We start from the raw sequence: 6293 nt of genomic DNA on the forward strand, positions 1-6293 counted from the left end.
CATCTCTGACTATTTCCCAAACCCCTCCCATGTCGTGGTATTTAAACTGGATCACACGCCATCTCTCTGTGGCAGTGATGTTCAAACCCACAGCACCCCGTTGTCAGGGCACGATGGAGATATGGAGCTGTAAATGGGTGTTAGCTGCACACTGTCACTTCCAGCATGGGCTCCAAGTTTCCCCATGCTGGGCAGAGATCTAACAAAGTGTTACTGAGCAATGCACTGGGGTGGTGTGCACACTCCTACATGCTGGGAGGGTAACTACTCCTGGTTTACAGATCATTGCACTGGGGTGGTGAACAGAGTCCTGCATTCTGGGAGTGTAACTGCTCCTGGTTTATAGATCAATGCAGCGGGGTGGTGTGCACAGTCCTCCATGCTGCGAGGGTAACTACTCCTGCTTTTGTGATAATTGTACTGGGGTCGGGTGCAACGTCCTACGTGCTGGGAGGCTAACTTCTGCTAGTTTACAGATCAATGCACTGGGGTGGGACACACACACCTACATGTTGAGAGGCTAACTACCCCTGGGTTACAGATCAATGCACTGCGGTGGTGTACACAGTCCTACATGCTGAGAGGCTAAATGCTCCTTGTTTACAGATCAATGCACTGGGGTGGTGTATACAGTCCTACATGCTGGGAGGTTAACTGCTCCTGGATTGCAGATCAATGCACTGGGATGGGGTACACAGTCCTACTCACTTGGAGGGTAACTGCTCCAGGTTTGCAAATTAATTCACGGGTGATCAGTGCACAGGTCGCTGTGCTGGTCAGTCATTCTGGTTGAGGTTTATAGATAATGCAATGATGTTTCAGGTTCACACATTAGTGTCCTGCTGTGATCTGCACAGCTCCCAGTGATGGACAGACATATGGTCAGGGTTTATAGGTCAATGCACTGCTGTGGTCTGCGCAGTGTTCCACTCTGGACAGATTGCTGGATTGTATTGACCAGTGCAATGGATGAATCTGGACAGATTGCTGGGTTGTACTGAGCAGTACACTGGCCGGGCATACACAGTGTTCCACGGTGAACAGGTATCTCCTCTGGGTTTATGGTGTCTGGGCTGGTTCTGTGAGGTGGATTGAGAATGTAGAATATCGAACAATTTCAGCGGATCTGGCAATGCCTTCAGTTCCCATTCCTGTGATTGGACCCTCGGTCTCTCAGGTAAAAACAATGACTGCAGATGCTGGAAACCAGATTCTGGATCAGTGGTGCTGGAAGAGCACAGCAATTCAGGCAGCATCCGAGGACAGGCAAAATCGACGTTTCGGGCAAAAGCCCTTCATCAGGAACGTTCTGTCCCTGACATTCTATAACTGACATTCCCTGGAACGTTCTGTCCCTGACATTGTTCAATTCACTGACGTCCGGCCGTTCACAAACAAACGTTAAGATCCCGAGGGAAGAGATCCCGTTCCAGAGAGAAGGAGACACTGTTCCGAAGGCCCCTCCGGCAGTTAAAGGGGTGAATACGGTTTCCCTGCGTTTACATTTCTTCATGACACAGAATCGAACACAACTTAGACCGAAATACAGGAATTCCCAAACTCCGTTTGTCTTCAGGAAACTGGGAGATAATCCTTCAGGGCAGCAACGTTCCCACCCTCCGTATTAAGAACTGGGAAGGAGTGACCTGTGTCTGCTCTCGAATGATCAAGTGTGTGGGAATGTTCTAGAAACCATCTGTCCTTATGGATGTGTCTCTGTGTGTTTGGGGAGGAAGGGTTTCTTGTGGTTTATGTCACATTTTTGTCAGTAATTCCGACCTTCCCATTTGTTATTCCAGCTCAAAGTATTTTAATAAATCCCTGAATACAGGGACACATTTGCAAATCTCACTGGGTCCCCAATCAAACGGGTCCCTTTGCCTCCAGGCTGATGGATAATGGGTGTGTTTTCCTTCCTCACAGTTAACGTAGTGACCATCTACGTCCTGCTTTATAAAGATTGTGGATTGTCTCCATGTGTCAGACGTTACCTGGGGGCCATGGCAGCAGCAGATCTCCTGGTCATTATCCTCGACCTGATCCTGAGACACATTCCCATTGTTTATGAGGAACAGTTTTATTTCCTGAGGGTCTCCGTCCCCGTGTGTAATATCCACGCCGTCCTGCTTTATGCAGCCACTGACTGCTCTGTCTGGTTCACCGTCACTTTCACCTTTGATCGGTTTGTGGCCATTTGTTGCCAGAAGCTGAAACGTAAATATTGCAGTGAGAAGACGGCGGCTGTGGTTCTGGGAGCAGTGACTGTGCTGAGCTGTTTAAAGAATATTTACTGGTATTTTATGTTCACGGCTCGGTATCGGCTGCAGAACGTCCCCTGGTTTTGTGTTGGAACAGCCGCTGTTCTATTATCCAGTGTCTGGGCCACAATCGAGCTCCTCCACTACATTCTAACCCCGTGTGTCCCATTTCTCCTGATTCTGCTGCTCAATGTTCTCACCGTCAGACACATTGTAGTGACCAGCAGAGCCCGCAGGAGACTCCGCGCTCACACCAATGGGGACGCTCAGTCTGACACAGAAATGAGAAACCGAAAAAAATCCATCATTTTACTGTTTGTGATCTCGGCCAATTTCATCCTCTTATGGTCAACGTTCATGCTGTATTCTATGTGGTTACGGATGTCTTGGATTGTGGATATCTCTGCGCCTTTCCATCGCGTTGTGTATGAATTGGGCTTCATGCTGCAGCTCCTCAGTTGCTGCACAAACACCGCGATTTATGCCGTGACCCAGACTAAGTTCAGGCAGCAGCTGAAGAATGTGCTGAAATATCCCTTCACCCAAATCCATCCAGCCATCAAATTCCCTCACTAATCAGTCCATCCGGGATTTTCTCATTTCAGTTCAGTGTTTCAGCGATGGAGCAGCCTGTCGCTATGGTAACAGACTGAGGGTAGCGTTGATTTGTCCAACCTTATCCCCCAGAGGGGTTTCAGGGAAACATTTCAATGTTTCTCACAACTCGGGGGCCGGTGATAAAAGGCAACATCCCACTGACTGTATCCATCACTTCCATTTGTAAACAATAAAAATGTTGATTAAAGCGTGCCGAGCAGCAGAGTGACCGATGTTGTTGTGTGTCTTTGTGTTGGAGAAGCTGAGCTGGAGAGAGACAGACTCAGCCCCAAGTCCTGGTCCTCAGGGAAGGGGAGGGCACCACGCCCTGAGCTCAGGAGCTGGGTTTAACTCCCTCTGTCTCCCCACTCCAACCTGGCCTCTCCATTTCCTCTCCCCCACTTTTCCTCCTCAATTCCCCCCCTCTCTCTTTCTGCACACTATGTCTTTCTCACACCTCTCCCTTTCACTCTCCCTCTTTCCCCTCTCTCTCACACACCCCCAACCCCGGTTTCTCCACCTGCCTTCATTCCTCCCTGTCCCCTCCCCATCTCCTGCCGTCTCTGTCTCCCTCCCACAATTCCGTCTGTACCCAACTTTCCCACCTCCCACATCCCACACCCACCCCCACCTCCCACACGCAGCCTCACCACCACCAAACCCCAAACTCTGGGTCAGAGGGAGAGGGAAGAAGCAGGGAGACATAGTGGGTCAGATAGAGAGGGAGGGCGGGAGAGAGATTCAGTCAAAGTGAAACGATGGGAGGTGGGGAGAGAGAGAGAGACAACAAGGGAGGGGGATCGAGAGTGAGAAAAGTTGGAGAGAGTGAAGGAGCACGGAGAGAGAAAGGGGCAAGAGAGAGATACTGTGAGAGGGAGAGAGAGAGAGAGAGAGAGACAGGGGAGGAGACAATGAGAGAGTGGGGCGAGAGGGGGGACCGAGAGAGGGGGAAGAGAGAGTGGGGGGAGAGAGAGTGGGGGAGAGAAAGAGGGGAAGGAGAGTGAGGGGAGAGCGTGGAGAGAGGGGGGAGGAGAGAGCAGATAGAGAGTGAGAGGGAAAAGATAGGGTGGGAGAGAGAGGGTAGGAGAGAGAGAGGATGGAAGAGAGAGAGGAGGGGAGATAGAGGAGGGGAGAGAGAAGAGGGAAGAGAGAGGAAGGGAGAGAGACGAGGGGAGAGAGGGGGAGAGGAAGCAAGAGAGAGGATGGGGAGAGAGGAGGGAGGAGTGAGGTGGGGGAGAGAGGATAGGGAGAGAGGAGAGTGAGAGAGGAGGGCATGAGAGATGATAGGGGAAAAGGGGGTAGAGAGAGGGGTGTAGAGAGAGGGGGTTAGAGAGAGGGTGAGGAGGGAGGGGGTTAGAGAGAGGGGGTAGAGAGGGGAGAAGACAGAGGGAGGAGAGAGAGAGAGAGACAGACGGAGAGAGAGGGGCGGGGAGAGAGGGAGTGAGAGAGATAGGGGAAGCCGAGAGAAGGGAGGGAGAGTGCGAGGGGAGGAAGAGTGAGAGGGGAGGGCGAGAGACAGGAGTGTGAGAGACGGGAGGGAGAGAGGGGGAGGGCGACAGAGAAGAGGGCGAGCGAGGGGATGGCGAGAGAAGGAGAGGTGGGCGAGAGAGAGAGGGGAGGACGAGAGAGAGAAGGGAGAGTGAGATGAGAAGGAGAGTGGGGGGAGGGATAGTGAGAGGGGAGGGCGACAGAGTGAAGGGGAGAGAGAGAGCGAAACAGATTGGAAAGAGATGAGCGAGACAGAGCGAGAGAGGGGGGTCATAGAGAGCGCGGGAGAGAGTGAGCAAAAGTGGGGCGAGACAGGGGTGAAAGAGAGAGAAAGAGATAGAGAAAGAGAGGCGCAAGAGAGAGGTGCAAGAGAGAGTGAGAGAGCAAGAGAGAGAAGGGAGCAAGAGAGTGAGATGTATGTGGGAGAGAAGGTGGGGGGAGAGGGAGAGAGTGAGCGAGAGAGGTTCAACACAGAGAGAAAGGGGAGAGAGAGGGGGAGAGAAAGGGACAGAAAGTGCTTGGGGGATAAAGAGAGGGATAGAGATAGCAGAAGCTAACGAGGGAGAGTGAGCGAGAGGTAGAGAGACAGGGAAGGTGAGAGAGAGGAGGCAGAGCAAGGGATGGGGGCAACCGAGAGACAGAGGGAGGAGAGAGAGGGGTGCGAGAGAGAGAAGGTGAGAGGGGAGGACTGAGAAAGAGAGACGGAGAGAGAGAGAGCAACAGACAGACAGAGAGAGAGATAGAGCTAGAGTGAGGGAGAGAGAGACAGACAGACAGAGAGAGCAAAAGTGAAAGAGCGAGCGAGAGAGACAGTGAGAGAAGAGAGAGAAGGAGGCAAGAGAGAGAGAGGGAGGGAAATAGAGAGAGAGAGAGCATGAGAACGTGAGGAAGGGTGAAAGCATGAGAAAGAGAAACCGAGAGAAAGAGTGAGAAAGACAGGATGTGAGAGAGAGGGGGGGACAGAGAGACAGATAGCGAGAGATCGGGAGAGAGAAGAGAGAGGAGGTGAGCGAGAGACAGAGGGATGAGAGAAAGAGAGAGAGGTTCGCAAGAGAGAGACAGAGGCAGTGAGAAAGGGAGGGAGAGCTGAGAGAGAGACAGAGAGTCAAACAGTGTGAGAGACATAGAGGGGGCAAGAGAGAGACAGAGGAAGAAGAGAGAGAGAGGGGGCACAAGAGAGAGACAGAGGCAGCGCGAAACGGAGGGAGAGCTGAGAGAGCAAGAGAGAGAGAGAGACAGACAGACAGAGTGAGAGAGAGAGGGGGGGAATGGGGGCGCGAGAGAGGGGGATGGATGGGAGAGGGAATGGGAGAGAGGGCAAGAGAGATTGCAGAGAGAGGGCGCAGAGAGAGGGGGCAAAGAGAGGGGGAGAGAGAGGGGTGAGAGAAAGGCGGAGAGAGAGAGAGGGCGCAGAGATAGAGGGGAGGCAGAGAGAGGGGGGAGAGAGAGGGGAGAGAGCGGGAGAGAGGGGGGAGAGAGAGGGGGAGAGACAGAGGGGTTGTGTGAGAGAGGGGATGTGAGAGAGAATGGGTGTAAGAGAGAAGTGGTGTGAGAGAGAGAAGGGGCATGAGAGAAGGGGTGTGAGACAGACGGGGTGGGACAGAGAGAGAGAGACAGTTTGGTGAGAGAGAGAGTGGGGTGAGATGGGAGTGAGAGAGAGGGTCTGTGAGAGAGAAGGGTTGAGAGATAAGCGTGAGAGAGAGAGGGGGAGTAAGAGAGAGGGGAGAGAAAAAGAGAGAGTGAGTGAAAAAGATCGGGGTGAGAGAGGGGTATGAGAGAGAGGGGGTTTGGGGTGAGAGAGAAAGTGGGGAGGGGGTACGAGAGAGAGTGGAGTGAGAAGGAGAGGGTGTGAGAGAGAGTGGGTGAGAGAGAGGGGGTGAGCGAGAGGGGTGAGGGGAGGGGTCAGAGAGGGAGAGTGAAGGGCAAGAGACAAAGGGTGTGAGAGAGGGT

This window comes from Chiloscyllium plagiosum, unplaced genomic scaffold (assembly GCF_037043375.1).
Source record: "Chiloscyllium plagiosum isolate Xiang-an unplaced genomic scaffold, Cpla_swu_hap1 HiC_scaffold_18, whole genome shotgun sequence".
Taxonomy (NCBI): domain Eukaryota; kingdom Metazoa; phylum Chordata; class Chondrichthyes; order Orectolobiformes; family Hemiscylliidae; genus Chiloscyllium; species Chiloscyllium plagiosum.